At 37.8% G+C, this 16,343-nt stretch overlaps 1 long non-coding RNA gene across 1 annotated transcript; it reads left to right on the forward strand.

Moving 5' to 3' along the window:
- The first annotated feature begins 868 nt into the window (after nucleotides 1–868).
- LOC144245888 (uncharacterized) lies at nucleotides 869–11,440 on the forward strand. The gene is made up of 3 exons (XR_013339459.1): nucleotides 869–1,025; nucleotides 5,615–5,690; nucleotides 10,050–11,440. It is a non-coding gene; the product is annotated as an uncharacterized LOC144245888 (long non-coding RNA).
- Nucleotides 11,441–16,343: the final 4,903 nt, after the last annotated feature.

The raw sequence follows: 16,343 nt of genomic DNA on the forward strand, positions 1-16,343 counted from the left end.
TTTTATACCACTGAGCCAAAAAGAATTATATTCTCTGACTTCCCGCTTGCAAATTACTTCTCCAGTTCTGGTATTTGTCTCCATCAAAATGCCTATCAGATGATAAAAACTGGACTTAGATTTGTCTTAGGAAGGAATGGCTACCTGCTGTACACTGGCTGAAGCTGGGAAGCTCTGGTCAGCACTACAGTATATGTGTCCTTATGAGGGCACAGGAACATAATCCTTTTGAGGACCCAGCTTCCAACACCACAGCGTCAACTTAGCCAAGAGTTATTTTACCAACTGAGAAATCAGCTGGGTAAGAAACTTCTAATAATGAGGAAGGTCATGGGATGTATGTGGGATGTATTTCGCAGAATAACAGTATGGGATTAATACAATTTTTTTTTTTTTTTTTTTCATGGAGATGATTGTCCATTTACATTTGATTTACCAAAACTTTCAAGCAGTAACTATGTATAATTACATGTAATCTGCACAGCAATGGTTTAAGAATAGCATTGGCTTTTCTTGCTTTATTTGTTTAACTTAGAGAAGATAGAAAATTACTAATTTTATTAGGTTAAACCAAAAGAGAATTTTTTTTAGTTAAAAGCCTAGTTAAAGGCTTAATGCAATTTATTTTCTGTACAGAATACTATATATGAATGCATTTCCAGAAGGGATTAAATGTCTTCATTTTACTGAAGTAATGACTCTTTAAAAATTGATTTTGAGGGCAGAAGGTGCAAGAAACAAAATGTGAAAGGGAGTAAAAGTATCCCTGCCATGGGAGGTGGGGAGTGAAGACAGTGAGTTTTCACACAGAGCTGAGTATTTTAAGCAAGAAGTCGGTGGAGTAAGAAATAGAATTCCTAAATGAGATCACTCTCTTCCACTGAACTGCAAGAAGAAAAGATATTTCAATGGCAGAGATAAATGGGATGGTGTGCCCTCAAAGGCTGTGCATCTCCACTGGCCATAAAAGGAGCTTTGGTAACTAGCTCAAGTTTAGCTACCAATGGAACTTTCAGTGAGAACAGGTAAGTCAGAACATGAAAAAGCAGAGCAGATTCTGCAAGCCAGCAGTGAGGAATGCTGCTGGGATTGGGTATTAGAAGCAATGGCTATGGATGCTCAAGGGTCAGAGGTTTCCCACTTTTTTCTTTGTGGCTGGCAAATGCAGAGTTTGTAGTGTAGGAGTTCTAGGAAGACTGCTGTAACTCTTCTGAAGCCTAGAAACCATCTGATTTAATTTATAAACTCAATTTGTATGACTGGGTTTTGTGTATTTTTTTCTTGTAAAAACATCGGTTCTTTATCTTATTTTCCATAGCTACTTTTCCTCCACAGATTTTGCACCCATTTTACGAATTAGAATATTTTCTCCTAGATTTAACTTTGTTTGGCTAAACCAGTTCAGTTCCTCTAGACTCAGACTGCAAGTTCTTAATTTCTTTTACCATCTTAGTATCCCTAATTGCCCTGTGTTCCAGTCTGAGCTTTTTTTATAAAATAGATTCAACACTGTTTCTAAAAATCCTTTCACCAAGTTCCATTACAATGACATTAATAGTCTTCATCTCTTTTGGAAGCTCCTCAGCTACTACATTCTAGGACTACATTTGGTTTTCACATTTGGGGGTTGTTGTCACCTTGTAATTGAATAAATCAACCAATTTTTAATCCATTACTTTTATTTTCAGCTGATGAGTTTGCAACTTTCTGCAGGATTTGACAATATATTGCAGTTTTCCCTCATAAAATCAAATTACACTTTTAAACAAAAGAAATATTTATAGCATGTGGTCTCTATGTTTTGGTCCCCATCCTCTTCCTCTTTTACAAAGTACTTTTTGAATCTAATATTAAATTTGAAACGTATTTCATAGAAGGTTGTGGTCTTGAAAATAATGAATTTACATGAAAAATAATTTCTGTTCCTGCTGGTAGTCTCTGTGCTCTGCAGTTTTTTGCATGTTTTCAGACATGTATCAGCTGTACCAAGTCATTGCTGCAGTTACTGCATTGGTATTTGAGCTCTGGGTTATTCCCTTGGTTACATTCAGGCATCACTGAAAAGTAAGTACTAGGTACTCCCTCATTTACCTAGTGCAAGAGTATAAATGGATAACTTGGAAGAAAATTTTGCCTGAAAGATCAAACATTAAGTAATTACTTAAAGGAATATGAAAGTACTCTCTTGGTGCCCCAAAATCAGTGTGCAAAAAAATTGCAGACAATAAAGCTGCAATGTGTTCTCAAAACCAGCTCACTCAGGAACTGCATCCACCCAGAGATTGCATTTGCACCATGTTTGGCTAATTCTGTAAACTACTAGTAGTACATTTATGTAGAAATGATTTTTTTCTCTGTTATTTTTACATTTTGGATATAAAAGACATTTTATAAAACAGTAGGTGAGATCTTTGCCAGTAACAAAAGATGAGATCATTTCTTACTGGCACAAAGAAATGGGGAATATGAAGAATTTGTTAACATGGAGAGTAAGGCAAGTGGAAATTTTTTTTACAATCTAAAAGTTGAAGCCAGAATGTGCAAGCAATTTTTCACGTATATTTTCCCTCAAATTATTATAGAGGAGGGTGTAAATTATTACTGTTGAAGCAGAACAGTAACACCCATTATAAAAAAAATTGCAGAGGCTTACATAAAATAAAAAAGGTCAATCATACCAGCTAGTCCTCCTGTTAAATAGCAGTTTAGCTGATCAGCTTCATGGGCAGTTTGTCAGACAGGCTGAAAATCAGCAGAAAACAATATCATATTCATCAATTTGTTTTTATTGTTCATTAGCTTGCCTTTCTTGCAAAATTTACATATTTTTGGCATTCACAAAAAATCCTGAAGTCCTACTGTTTTGATGTAAAGGGTTTAACATTGTTTTTATTTCATTTTGTATCAGTACAAAGGCACCATTTAGGTGCCTGGAGTTCTTAACAAGCATTTTTATGCATCTTAATTGCTGGTAACTTGTTTGTTGTTGTGTTTTGGTTTTTGTGTGCTTGGGGTTTTTTTAACTGGGGAGTAGTTTGTGGAAAAACAGGGTTTCAGCTCAAGAGGTGATTGTACACGAGAATGCAAAATGAAGTAGAGGACATGATGAATTGTTGATGTCTTTTGTTTAATCAAGATTCTATGGAAAACAATGTTTAAAACCTAATCTTTAGAAGAAAAGGACTACTGATTTTTCACCCAGTCTCTGATTTCTGTGTTGTGTTCCCCTACTTATATCTTGCTTACTGAGTAATTACTGCTTTAAAAAAATGACAGATTATTTGCAGTGAGGATTTTTCAGGCTTGGACATTGTGCAGTACACTCTCTTGGGCCTAGAAATTAAGAAATGGAAAAGGACACTTTTCAAATGGGATTTCATGCAAGGGGCAGAGGTGTGCAAGGGTGTGCATGGGTGTCTGGCAAAAAAAAAGTTACGCAAAAATCTTCAAAGAAAATAAGGAAGGGACAATATTTTAGTTAATGAGTGATAGATTGACAATATCTGCACAGTTAATTTCTAAGCAATAACAGAGATCCTGCTGCTCTTTTTTAGAAATGGCTTCCAGATGGGATTCATGTTTTACAGTCCAAGATTGAATGTGATTTAATCAGTTTCTATCGATAAAAAAATATTTCAGAATGTGAACTGTGTTACTAGACCTCCTTCTATTTGTAGGTGGCCATTTATTCCCTTTTGTTAATTTCTGTTTACTACTACCCAGAAATTTTGAAGATTTTTGAGTATAATTTGAAAGAAATTATCAGTCTGGTGTAATAACTAGGTGACTGTAACTGTGTCATAGTAATAGTTGATAGAGGACTGTGGTTTTAAAAGATGCAGCAAATTAATTCATTTGTTTTCTTTGTAGCATTGAGAAAAAAAACAGGTCAGGTTATAAGGGGCCCTAAGATGATGGTATGGCACTTCAGTGAAACTTAGGTTGTTTTTTCCTGGGTTTGTAATACTTTAGTAGGAAATAATTACATTCAAAGATTTTACTTTTTAATCCCTATATTATCTTTTTTGTGTCATCAACTTAAATTCCCTTTTCATATAATATTTTGCCTTGAAATTTTTTTTTTTTTTTAATAATACTGAGGGAGAAAGCTTTGGAGAAAGCTAGTCTGAAGCAGGTTTTTCTAAGTATATTAATAAATTTGGAATTGTTTTAAAATGCTGATTTTTACAGGTGAAGTCACCAAAGTATTGACTCTATGAGACACCTTAACTTGTTCATGTACTGGTACAACCCCTACACACAGAAGCATTAATGGCTAATTCTCTTTATTTTTATAATTGATCCTTCTTTGAAAAAAAAACCCCATATTTTGCCTATATTTTTCCAGGCAGAAATAATATCTATGCCTTTTCATGTACAGATAAAATGCATTTCCTAGAACTAGTTAATTGTTCTGACCTTAATAGTTTACCAATTCAGTGTCAATGGAAACTACTTGCATCTTTTAAAACTTGCTCATTAGTGAGTTGAACTGGTTTTGTGAGCAGATTATAACTACAAAGTTAATACAGTTTTTGTGCAGCAATCAGAAGGATACAGCAGCCTTTTAAGGCTTTGGTGTAAATCAGGCATTTTAATTCACGCTATAAAAATTAACGCAATTTTAGCAGTGATACTTTTCTCCAAAGTAGTAGAGATTAAATTAAGACAAAACAAAGCAAAACAAAATCAAAGCAAGAATATGTATCTAAAACAGTGTGTGCCAAGTGTAATGGACTAAAGTGATAACCCTGCAAATTACTCTAAGTTGGATGTATCCAGAAAGACTTTGCACCTTTGTAATTTTGAAAGGAATTCAACTTTGCAATTTTGAAAGGAATTCAACTTTCTGGCAAGTAAAAATAGAGAATTATTTTTATATGTATGCAGAAAACCTGCTAACTACACTTCTTAGTTATAGATTTAGCTAGTAGTGCTAGACATTCACAATAATTTGATACTAAAAGCAATACTGCAGGCAGCGTGTCTTGTACACGCGGACAGCGTTTTTAGCTTTCAAACACAAAACAGCACTTTTAGCTTTTAAACATAAAATCTTTGCAAATGAATGCTAGTGACGTGCTCAAATGCCTTTTGCTTTCTTGGTGGTTTCTATAAATTGCCTCCTTTTTCAAGGGGAAAAAGGAAAAAAGGATTAGGCTGTTTGTTTTGTGGTGGGAGTGTGAAAAGGAGATTGTTTTAAAATTAGAAATAAATGTCGTAAGTAGTCTCCAGTTATTAATTTCTTTTCCTAGAGAAAAAAATGCAAGTTATTGGTGAAAAGCATTTTGGACTGTAATGGGATATAAATCGGGAGAGAAAGTTTGACTGTTTCTTGAAGAGCAGATTCTCACATGAGGTGCAAATATGAACACAAAATTTCACTACATGGTTAGAGAGATGGTTAAAATACTTCCCAGTTATTCAGCTCCCAGTACTGTGTAGCCCCATTTCACTCCTTAGGTAATCACCAAGAGTAATTCTGGATAATTCCCTGCATAGTTTTTACAAAACAAACATAAAAATAAAAGTAAAAAAAAGTATCATTTTTCCACTGTTATATAATCAGAAAGAAAGCCAAGACTGACATCAGGGTGTGTTCTCTTCTTTGTAGGTCATTTCAAGGCAGAAATTCAAGCACCTTGGAGCAATCACTGGTTTTGAAGAGACTGCTTCTATCATTTATGGTGGTACGGTAATATTATATGGGAAAATGTGAAATTGTGAGAGGAGTGCAGATCAGAATAAAGCCAAATCGCTACAGGGTTTGAGCAGCAATTGGCTGTAAAATTAATATGGAGCAACAGTTGGATGTTGCAAGGTTGAGCATTAATCCAGTGCCTGGTAGAAAAATAATGCATTTATCAAAATTCCTGCTTCATAGTGATTGCACTGTGTGTGAGCTATTAAACAAAGCAAAATAAAAAGCCAATTCTAAGTCCACAGAATATGACATCTTCACTCAACTTGGATGAAAATGAAGTCCTGCATGGATGAGAACAGTGATTATAGTTCTGTTCCAAATCCTTTTACAGTAGAACTTCAATTTGTGGAGGAAAGTTGCCTTTTTATCAAAATTATTTTTATTGAGAGAAGGAGAAATGTGTGTTGCATATACATGTCTTGCATAGTGTACATTCTGATACAGTTAATTCAGCCAATTTTCTGGTATTGTTCTCAAGATCTGTGCCATGGATATTAGAGTCCTCCATATGGGTACATTTTTTCTCCAAATTTTTCCATTTCTTTTTCTGGTAATAACTGCATACATTCAAGTATTTTAATTTAAATTTAGGATCATTAAGGTTCTTCTGGAGGATCTGGAGCTCTGCCACAGTTAGGTAGTTAGGTATTTTATTGTAGGAGTGGCATGTAGCTCTTACGTTTTTATATTTTAACTCAAGCAGAGATAGAGATTAAAACTATCTAGTTTTTAAAACTCTTCTATCCAATTTATGCATAAATTAGTATTTTAGCTTATTAAAGGAGCTGTTGATTTTCAGCAAGCCTTCAACTCTGAATGTAAAATTTTGGGGCTGAAGCAGGGTACTTCATCAAAATGCATGTATATGTGCTGTGTTTAGATTTGGGAAGAATAACATTGTATATTTTTAATGTAATTTTTTCCTGGAATATCAGGTTAGCATGTACTGCTGTGGTATTGAAAAGGTTGCTGATTAGGATGCCAAAAGCCTATCTTACTAGGAAGTTTGAAATAATTTCTGAGAGATGAAAAGAGATTCTATCCCTCCTGGAAAACTGTATATGGCGAGACTTTAGTATCTGCACCTGTGGTCATCGATGGATTTCTGTCATTGATTTCATGGGATGAAAGATTTGGTCTATTAACAGTACTGTCAGAAAGCAGGCAAAAAAACTTCATTTTTCCAGAGTCTTAAAAAAAAAGTAGGTCCTGTGACATTCTAAAACATACTTTAGTTATTAATGACATTTTTCTTCTGAGACTTCAGTGTGAAAGGCTTGTGATCTGTTAGAATTTTGGTAAAGCCTTTCGTGCTGGAAATAACAATGCTAAAGATCAGTAAAAATTAGGCTTAAGAGTCTGAATAAATCTAGTACCAATTAGCAGTTTGCTACTGCTGTCAGTAAATAATAAAATAAACATGGCAAGCCTAAACTGATGCTCTTTAGTGATTTGTTTATTGTAGTCTTTTGATGTTCTTGTTCAGTAATACCACTGAATTTTAAGCAGTGACATTTAAGAATTAAAAACGTTTTATGCCATTAAAATGAGTAAGTGCAGAATAAAATTTGAGGATCAGAATCTGCACATTTTATGCAAGCAGTCTTTTGCATCTACTACAAGCTGTGCTGTGCTGTGCTGTGCTGTACTGCACAGTAAGTCCACTGTAGAAACTGGTGCCAAAGCTGGCTCATGGGCTGGGCTGGGAGCAGGGTAGCCTATTTGTGCAGTGCTTTGTCAAAGCTAATTTACTTTGCTAAAAACCAGGGTAAATGAGACAGTTTGCAGCATTAAGCAATGTGGTTAAACTGCTTCCAGTTACCCGAGCTGGCTCCTTTTGAGCTGCTCTGGGTATCTCTCCACAGCACCGTGTTGTGCAGCACAGCTATGCCCTGACTAAAACTGATGTGTGTGAAATTTTATTCATGTAAGGAAGGATTGATGAATCATACTCATCCTCACTTCTGCAGAAATTCAGTCCTCAAATACAGGCAGAATGTACAACTAAGCATGTTTTCAAATAACTACAGTATAACTGTCATTCCATTTGACCTCAGAAATGTGATTCTCTGGGTAAACACAGAAAATGGAGGCACCACAACTGATTGTAATTAAATATAAGTAGCTAAGCACAGATCTGTGGTATAAATAGATGTGTTACGGCTGACAGTTAAAGTTTGAGTTCAGTTTACGTGTGAGCCTTTGCATTACTCATGTAAATCAATGTTCTCACTTACAAGAGAAACCTCATAATTTACCACTACCCATAAAGTAGCCTCACTGTAATCAATAGTGATTCCTATATGGAATTACTGTGCAGAGAAACGTTTCTTCCATCCATATCCTCAGTATGATTACTGTATGGTTTGGCACTAAGACAGAAAAATATTCAGTGAGCTCAGTAGTTTTCTGCGTGGAAGGACTTAGTTGTCCTAATTTGGCACAAAAATTCCGTTCAGTTTAAAGTAAGCTGAACTGGAATTAAATACTCCACATGGGGAAAGATTGAGTAGAATCTTCAGGGGGGCAAATTATTTGCAATCTCACTATTGAGACTTTACAATTAAACCCAGCTTTATTTTATTCTCTTTAGAAGTAGAATACAGTAATTAGAAATACTTGATGTTGTCTACTACACTGGTAAGTATAAAAGATGATCTGGTGATGTCCGCTTTTGGTGATAATTATATATGCTGTGTTTGAGACTGAGAGCAGACCATATTCAAATACATATCAAAACATTTTATAGCTTTCAGATTCTGTGAACATGCTGCACTGCACACACAGACATTCTGTACTCAGCTCTTGAGTCTGCCAAACAGGAATGGTGAGTGTGCCCCTCCACTTCTTTTTGGAGCCTGGGGATGCCTGTGTGGCTGCAGGGCTCTAAGTCACTCTCCATGGAGAGCTCCAGTCCCTGTCCAGTGGGATTTCCTTCTGTAAAACAGGCTGAAGCTTTGCACAGTCAGGCAGGGACTCTGAAGCATGCAGGAACTCAGCTCTGTAACTCACTTTACTGGACAACTCCAAAAGGCCATGGGCAATTGCCAAGCACCCACGAGCCGCAGACACGAGTGAGATCCATCCTGGTAGCAGCCAGTGATGTCAGTAAGTGGTAGGTGTGCTCAGGGTACCTGGACTGCTTCACGGAACCAAGTCCAGACTTCTCTTTTAGTGAAATTGAAAGAAGCTGAAAGTAGAAATTGAGAGTTCGATGTACTTACAGAAACCTGAGCTTTGGACTTCGCAGAGTGGAGCAAAACAATGGAGCCAAGTGAATTCAGATTTTACAGTCAGTAAAGCAGAGCTTTTCTGAATCACTTTTGTGGATTTGGATTGCCTGAATTCCACTTTTGGTGCCTTGTGTACATCCAAAGCGTATAATCTGTGTTCCAACAAAAATATAGGTTACATCTCAAATAAACAAAATTTAGAAAACAGCGGGATTTCCATTGTAGTATGTAGTGTTTCTGATTACTAAAGTAAAAAAAAAAAAAAAAAAAATCCTGTAATTTTCTAGTCACCTATGTAACTAACACCTCTGATGGAATGGAGCATACCTCTTCCAGTTACATAAAACAGGCACTCCCAAATGTATTGTTTTAAAAATCTGTGATTAACTACTGGGGGAATTGAAGAATTTTCCAATAAAATATGGTGAATATGCAAAATAAATAGCACTCCTATAAAGCAAATTGTAATTGTCCTTGGCACTGGATTACAACATCAAGAAATGAGAATATTTAAGGTGACAAAATTATACTACAGAAATCTGTGGAGTTTTCTGCTTTCTTGTTCTCATTTTTCCATTTCACATATGCCTTTGCCCATCTTGATAGAAGGATGGCTTCCATACAAAATTCATTTTTTCATGTAATGAAAATATAATGATGCATAAGATCCACAATACAACCATCACGCTTTATTTTGTGTGTAAGCAGATTAATAACTCTTCATTTCAAGAAGTACCTTCCCATAAAGTGTCCTATTGGCCTCTTCAACTTTTACCAACAGAACAGCGTAGTCTTCTTTATTCCTTTCAGCTGTACTGTTAACCCTTTGGTTTTGCACTTTATGGGAAAACACAGGTTACTGAATCTCTAACTTTGCATAAGGCCAGTAAAAGCATACAAGTATTCACAATGTTGCTTTAATAAGAACTTCTTCAGTAACTGCTCAGTGACATAATAACTTTTCCATTTAAAAACATAAAGAAGAAAGATAAGGATAGACAAGTGCTAAACAGTAACTTTACTACTTCTCAGCTTAGCAGATGTATCTGAAACTCAGCAATTGCTCACAAATACTGCACTTGTATTTAACTAGAAATATGCTCTTATTTTAGGTACAGGAAAGGACAAGTTTAAGAAGGACAAACCCCTTCAAGCTGTTCTTCAACACAGAAATCGAAGTCACGAAGATTTATCTTTGTAATCCCTGCCTCCACTTTGCTTGCCTGCCTCATTTGGATGTAGGCTGCCTGCTTTCTCAGTGTTCAGCACAGCTCCCACTGCCTACAGTTTGCAGTGGCACTTCTACAAATTACACTCCTCCATACCAAGCACCATGAAAAACAGAATTAACAGCCACGTGTGCAAAGTGACTCGTATCACACAGGAAATCTGTGGCAAAGGCAGGGATATTTTTTGGTTCCCCAGAGCTGCACTCATGCCTTAATCATGAAAACATGTTCTCTTCTCTGCAGTTGTCTGCTTCATTCACCGTGTCCTTCCAACAGCTGCAACAAAGTTGTGCAGAGCACATTCACTGTTACTATGCCGAAATTCATCCTCCAGCACGGGTCCTTTCTGCATACTACACAACACAGGAGGCCATGGAAAACTCCCTCTGCCCAAAGGAATCTCACACAGTTCCCTCTGCCTCACCACTGGCATAATCCACCAGAACCCTTGTCTTTTTTTCTGCCTCTTATGCCACCAGGAGAGTTGGGTGCATGGAGTGATGGGATTCCCGATCCAATTCCTGCATGTAATCAGGCCCGACTGCAGCTGCAGTGAGCAGCAGGATCAGGGAAAACTGTTTTGAACGCCAGTAGCCCCAGGGCTGGAGCATGCCCAGATGTTTCATGGAATGGCTCTGGCAGACCAGTTGCACACAGGTGTTTATTGGCTTGAAGTAAAAGTCAGGAATACCAGGAATAATTCATCCACCACTTGGCTCTTCAAACAGAACAGGAACGAGCACAACGTGCAAATTGAAACGGCAGATAACGGCGGCTCTTCGCTGACACACACACACGTTTCACCCATGGAGCTGCTTGCAGGATGAACTTTTTATTTTCCTGGAACAAACTCATTTTAGTTATGAAAACTGATTATGCATATTGTGACAGGCATGCAGCCAAGCAAGTGTAAAACTGTGTTTTTCACTAATATCTATCATTTTTAGGAACAAAACATGCTGCTGCTAAATGCAATCCCAAGTCTGCTTAGAAACGTGATTTGCAGTTTACTTTCTCTTCATGTTTAAAAGCAAAACAGACCTAACCAGATCAGAAGTAGCATTGTGCTTAAATAGTTTAAATATACTGATTTTCACACGAAAAATATTTTAAGGAGCAAACACTTGCTATATGTGACAAATCAAAGGAGAAATGTAAGAAACTTTTCCCGAGAGGTTCGCTACTCCGCACAGCAGAAGCTCTGCTCAGCCTCTCCGTGACCTGGGCTCCGCACGATTTATTGGTTATCTTTAATAAAGTGAAATCCAAGCGCCTTTTCTGTTTTGTTACTTCCATTTTAACACCAGCAGTAGCAGACAGACAGACAAAGTTTAGTTTTAGCCTGGGAGCTAAAAGAAATACTTCTAACATACATATGTGCTGTTACAGTCTGACTTATAAATGCTCAGTAGTAAAGTCAGCAGGAATTGAGCACTAAAACTGGAGAAGAGTAAATGGAAAGAGATCCTGCTGTATTTGCAGACTTGTGGTAATAAGGAAAGCACTCCTGACTGCTCTTGGAAACTTGTCATGTAAGTGGATAAGGGGAGAGGTCAGGCAGTGATGGACTGCTCTGCCAGCCTGAAATGGGGGATTGCATCAAATCTAAAAAGCCAAAAACATGCATTTAACTTAAAATGAATGTTATTAAAACAAATTATACCCATCACTCAGAAAAGTAATCTGCAAGCACCGTAACTCCTGGCTTCTGTTCAGATGATGTCTGGCAGTGTGCTGTGTATCATCCACAAAGTATCTTCTTGAATCCCCAACACCCTGGCTTCAGGAACCACTCTAAATCTTACCAAATTCTGATGATTCTGATGTCATTTTCTAAGCTTAAAGTATTCTTGCAAGTGACATCAATCATGACTCAACCTGGCTTCTCTTGCCATTATGACAAAGGCTTCTATTTTTAATTTTTCAGACAAATACAACTTGTATAACTTTTTTTTTTTTTTTTTTCCAAAAATATGTCAGTTCGAATCTTGCTATTCCAAGCATATTCTGTTCTTTTGGGATACTTGTCAGCTGGTCTATTTATATCAGGTTTGTAAGAAATTAAATGTTTTTCTCGAAGAAAAATAGCAGACTTGGAGAACAGAGCTTCCACCTTGCATTATTAATAGAATTTGTGAAAATCTGTGGTTATATTGTCAAGAAGCATAGAGACTAATTGTGCAGAGCCAACAATTCACTCAGCGTGGTGGTTAAAATGCATAAATGGATAAAAATGATTTGTATTAGTGCCTGCAGTCTCTTGTAAATGTCAAATACTTTCTTGACATTCTAAAACCCAGGCTGTACAGCGAAAGTGGGAGAGTAGCATTTTGTATTAATTTGAACATGTATAAAACTGATCATTCCCTTCTAGCACTCAGAATTTCACTGCTTCATGAAGACCTTAGATGCTGATTGTAACTGGCTTAACTCTTTCAACTCATCATGGCTCTCATTTCTCTTCCAGCAGAGCAATGAATATTTTACTTGAGATAAATAAATAAGATTTTACTTCCTGTGAAAGCAGATATTTAAAGAGATTACACACAACCACTTTTCCCACTTGGAGAAAGTTGTAAATGTTCATTTCCCCTATTTCCCATGCATGGCAGTCTTGCCATTCCTGTGAATTTGTTGTTCGTCCCCATCCCATGCATTTATTTCCATGTATGTCAGTACTGTCATTTCAGCTTTATACCATTCACGTAAATAATCTCACAAGGTTCAAAGGACACCTGGACAAATCCCCACCTTCCAGTCACTAAAAGGTCTAGTATAAAGAATTTAGGATGTCTCCTTGGATCAAAACATTTGTGTCCTTACCATACATTCATCAGACTTTACTTTTTATACTCTGCTAAAGCAGAACAATGCACAGGTAAAATTGAACTGACAGAACTGTTTGTATTTTCTAGAAGAGATCACTTATATTTTGTGCAACTGACATTTTACTCATTGTTCTCATTAGTACCCACCTTTATTTCCAAAGAATTGTGAAATGAAATCATCAAAAAGCTACCAGCTGCACAAGTCTTCTGAAGCCTCTGCGTCTGTCTTACACATTACAAAAACATGCAAGGCTAAGGGCTTAGAGATAGTCTAAAAAAAAACCCAGAGAATTGAAAAAGAATATCCAGGTGGTTTTTTAACTGCAAGATACAATAAAGTAGGGTTTGGAAAGTATTACACAGAAATATAATAACAAAACCCCCCCAGAAACGCCATTTACAAGTTGAGCTGTACAGTGCTGTGCCTTTGTGTGAGCTGGAATCAGTAAAGCAGACAGAGCTCACTCGACAGGGTTTGTGAACTCGCAACAGCTCTGAATGTACGAACGCACAACTGTGAGCTTACAGGCTGCTGAGCAACACTAGAAAACCCTTCAAGGCTTAAGGTTAACTAAGGTTAATTATTGCAAAACACTGTTTTGTAGATTTCAGTAATAATTGCCTAAAGTAACAATGAATTGCTGCCCCCTTTTTGAGAGCACTTGGGAAATTACTTAAAAACGTGTAGAAGATTTATCATGACCACACTGTAGTTGTAAAAGAAGTGAAATGCTGAAAGGACAGCTGAGCAGCAAAGGGCAGGACCATCTAATGCAGTCCCACAATTTCCATTAAATAATTTAGACAAAGGAAAAAAAAGTCAATAGATTTATCAGCCACACGTATTTACTACCACTTTGAGGAGACTCTGATGCGTTTGCATTGAAGTTTGCTCACAGATACTAATCTCAGATACTAATCCAAAGATAATAACCAGACAGCTCTCACACATTTGATTACTTGCTGAAATATTTATCATCTTTCCTGATTGCATCTTATCTCAAAGCCAGACCCTGAGCCCAGAGAAGTAATCAGCTTGGTTCCAGGGTAAGAGCTGCCAACCTCATTGTGAGGAGTGTTACAGAAGGCAAAGGGACCACACATGAAATGAGGTACTAAGGTTCAACTATAAAAGACAGCAAGACCTGGCATTAGATTACAAGGTCTTGAGAGCAAAGGCATTCCTGATTTCCCAGGCATGGAAAGACAAGAGGTAAAATCCTGATACTGTTAAAATAAAAAAGAAATTTTTCAAACTTCACTAGCACTGCATGTTTACTGTATTTATCCACTGCCATCTCATCTGTGCCACACTGTTAAACTGCAGAAACAATCCTGTGTGCTCAAGCGGTACAGATGAAAGTCATTTGAGGCTAACTACAGGAGGAGTTCCTACTATCGCTCCTTTAGGGGTTGAAGTGGTGTCAGCTCTCTGCTGATATTTCACCCTTGTCCCAGCCACATGATAGAGAAAGCAGCAGCAGCCATTAGGTACTTACAGTGGAGCAATCCAGACTAAGCACTTTGCAATAGCCCAAAATGAGGCAATTTACCAGGAAGAGAGGGAGTTGCATTAGCATGAAAAAGTCTAAGTTATTCACAAGATGCTAAAAGAGAAGAAAGAATCATCAATCCTGAGCACAGAGGACCCATAAGGATTTTACATGACGCTCAAGAGCCCAAGCCAAGTAACCACTGCTGTAAGTGGAGCTCAGAGGAGAGCAGAGCAGTAGCACTGGCTACCTGCAGAGCTTGCTCTGATTTGGAATCTGTTCTCTTGTGTCTTCCACTCACACTTTGTGACAGACAAATTAGTGTACTGGGAGTGACCCAGCAGTTCCTGCAGAAAATCTGAGCATGAGTGTCTCACTGGGGGTACTTAAATGTGATTGCAGGGACAATGACAAACACCAAATATATAAATGCACCACATTCTGCCAGTGGCAGAAGAGTTAACACCAGTCACCACCACCCCTCTGGTACAAAGTAGAAGATGTGAAGGAGGTTCAGGATTGAAAGTGCAACCACTTTGTCAGCAATACACAGACACTGCAACCACACCTGTCTAGGCACTTGTTGGACTCGAACAGACTCTCAAGTGTAGGCAGGTTTTAATACCACTTTCAGAAGATGATTTCTGGAGACCACAAATTCAAGACATTTGAATGACATTCAGTGACACTGTGAAGGCGAAGCACCTGCAGAGTATGCCGTGAGGCAGTCAAGAACTACACACTGGAATGTGTTGCCTGACAGAGGGGTAACACAACCCTGCTAAATGCAGGTTAGTGAAAGGCCCAGGCGTGGTGATGGATCCTTCTTGTAGTGAAGAGGGAGTAAATGTTGCTCAAACCACCTTCCCATGCTGTTTTCACCCATAGGGTGCTCATTTTTGTGCAGACTTGGAGACTTGCTGGTGTTCAGAGTCCAGCAGTGTCCCAGCTTCTCCCTTTGAGTGGTTGCTGGCCAGCCTCTCCTTTCTGCTTCATATTGCCTCTGTTAAACAATTGGCCCCTGACACGGAGAGGCTTTTTGAGAAGACTGGTTAGGAAGAAAGGAAACGAGATTAAACAGAATAGGTCACTTGAGAACACTTGCAGAAATGCTGTCTTTATTTGCTTGGTCTGGTAGCTCTGGAAGATAGGAACTCCACATGTTTTATGGTTACATTTATATAACAAATAAAGTCTTTAATTACAGCAGCCCTTCCTTTCAAAGAGGCAGCAGGGAAGCCAAAGAAAAACATAAGACTTTGCAGTCAGGGTAATAATGTCTGTTAATCAGAAGTGTCACATAATCCTCTGAAAATTAAAAATGGAATAATACAATATTTTCCTCATTTACTTAGTTACTGTGTAATCTTATCAGTGATACCATCCCTCATTTCAAACACCGTGGTGTTACCTGTGGCAGCCTCTCCCATGGCAGAGTGGCACCTCCTGCTTTCCTTGGAACACCTTCCCACAGCTCCCCTGCCGTGCCACAGCATCCCCCAAGCCCATGCACTGGCTGACGCCCACGGAGAGTGCAGTGTCAGGAGCAGGGGATGAATGGAGTTGGATTTTTGAAGGGAAAATAGAATTTGATACTTCAGTTCCCACAGGGTACCACCACAGAGACTATTTTCTGTAAAATGAAACCAGTGGAGTGATGTTTTACACCACAATATCGCACAAAAGGCAAGACAGTTGGCCCAGTGATACTCCTACACAGACAAATTCCCGTGTCTCTGGACAGGTTCATATTTCTTTATCTGGCAAGTATAAAATCGCAGTCTGTGTACAAAGTAGCTTTTTTATTTAAGGAACAATTAAGCTAATCCCATAAGATTTCATGTTTAACTAGGTTT

Source organism: Lonchura striata, chromosome 1 (assembly GCF_046129695.1).
Source record: "Lonchura striata isolate bLonStr1 chromosome 1, bLonStr1.mat, whole genome shotgun sequence".
Classification (NCBI taxonomy): Eukaryota; Metazoa; Chordata; class Aves; order Passeriformes; family Estrildidae; genus Lonchura; species Lonchura striata.